This window comes from Octopus bimaculoides, chromosome 17, assembly GCF_001194135.2.
Source record: "Octopus bimaculoides isolate UCB-OBI-ISO-001 chromosome 17, ASM119413v2, whole genome shotgun sequence".
Lineage (NCBI taxonomy): Eukaryota > Metazoa > Mollusca > Cephalopoda > Octopoda > Octopodidae > Octopus > Octopus bimaculoides.
Genome location: NC_068997.1, coordinates 27,576,455 through 27,578,736, shown reverse-complemented (window position 1 = coordinate 27,578,736; position 2,282 = coordinate 27,576,455).

Here is a 2,282-nt window from a genome sequence, read left to right as displayed (position 1 = left end):
GGACAGCTCCAGCACAACTAGCATGTGATCAGAATGTTACAGAAAAAGGTGGCAAGACATTCTTCAAGCCGACCGAGGACCCCTGGGTAGACCAAAAAATAAGACGGCTGGATGATATTCATAGTTTCAATCAGGCGCACTTGAGAATCCAGCTGGAAGGCCCAATGTCTGTTGCTTTTGATAGGATCCTATAGAGGAGGTGCCTGAGGACTCTTCCTCCGCGACCCTCCCTGGAACAGTGGTCGGAAGAGATGGATAGATGGGTTTGTGAAAGGATCCGTTCTGGTAAATACGTGTTTCTACAAAAAAGAAAGAGCCTTAGGGTTTCTTTCAGAATAACTTTTGCGGGGACTTGGTCAATGTCATCACTACATAACCATGATCCAGACATTTGTCCGTCGACAACCCACATTGTGATACCACATTCTAAATATTAGTTTCACGTTTTGGTACAAGGTCAGCAATTTCAGGGAAGGGTTTAAGTCGATTACATCGAACCCCAGGGATGAAGAGCAAAGTCGACCTCGGTGAATGAATCGGCAACAGTACTTTTTTTTAAAGCCGGGTACTTATTCTATTGGTCTCTTTTGCCGAACTGCTATGTTACGGGGACGCAAACACACCAACACCAGTTCTCAAGCGGCAGTAGGTGACAGACACACACACACACACACACACACACACACATACATACACACATACATGTATATACATGTATGTATGTATATAAACGACGGGCTTCTTTCAGTTTCCGTCTACCAAATCCACTCACAAGGCTCGAGGCTATAGCAGAAGACGCTTGCCCAAGCAGTGAGACTGAACCCGGAACCATGTGGCTGCGAGGCAAGCTTCTTACCCCTCAGTCACGCCTATGTGCACTTGTTTTCTAAAGAGTGAGGATCTGATTTGAAGAAGATATGACATCTGTTTCTAACCGATCGGGTTGTATTGCGCACATGGGAGTTCATTGGTTCATAATTTTGAACTCAAAAACCAGGAACAAATAGATATCTGTATCCTCCTAATGTGGAGGCGCAATGGCTCAGTGGTTAGGGCAGCGGACTCGCGGTCATAGGATCGCGGTTTCGATTTCCAGACCGGACGTTGTGAGTGTTTATTGAGCGAAAACACCTAAAGCTTCACGAGGCTCCGGCAGGAGATGGTGGCGAACTCTTCTGTACTCTTCTACCACAACTTTCTCTCACTCTTACTTCCTGTTTCTGTTGGGCCTGTAATTCAAAGGGTCAGCCTTGTCACACTGTGTCACGCTGAATATCCCCGAGAACTACGTTAAGGGTACACGTGTCTGTGGAGTGCTCAGCCACTTGCACGTTAATTTCACGAGCAGGCTGTTCCGTTGATCGGATCGACTGGAACCCTCGACGTCGTAAGCGACGGAGTGCCAACAATCCTCCTAATATCCTATCGTCTTGGTCATCACGTCATCTCCCACCCATCCCTACCGGACGCCCCCAAAATGTTTAATATGTATTGAGAAATATGAAGAGGTGGGGGCTTGGTCACCATTGTCTGTATGGCCGCAAATTCTCACTGAACAGAGAAGTTATGCCGGCCAGGGTCGACAGTGGACAAATATTCATGAAATATGTGAAATATATGAAGGCGAAAAGTGGAAACGAAAAAAAAATAGTAAATAAATAAAATAAAATTTTAAGAATTCGATAACAAAAACAGTCTCCTCCTTACTACCACTGTCTTGTTACTCAAACCAAACAATTCTACAACACACGCAGACACTCACATACATACACACACACATATATGCATATTATATATGTGTGTGTGTGTATTTATATATATGAATATATATGTGTAAATATATATACGTATGTGTATGTATGTATGTACATATATATACACACATACACATACACACACACATAAACAGAGAGAAAGAGAGAGCGAGAGAGAAATGTCACCAGAAATGTTGGTATTGATTCTATGTGCTTTTGTAAATTTTAGTGAATAAATATGATGCTTAAACAATGTTTCACCACTAACAATGTCTGGCCTAGCACGTCTTAAAACAAATGTAGAAAAAGAAACAACAAAAATGCAGAAAAATACCGACTTTACAACAATTAAGATTTAGTTTTCGTTTTCGTTTTATTTCTTTCTCAAAGACATGATATATATATATATATATATATATATATATATATATATATATATATATACACACAGACAGAGAGAAAGAGAGAGAGAGAGTGTGTGTGTGTGTGTGTGTATGCTTCTCTTTCAGATTTATGATTTACTGACAA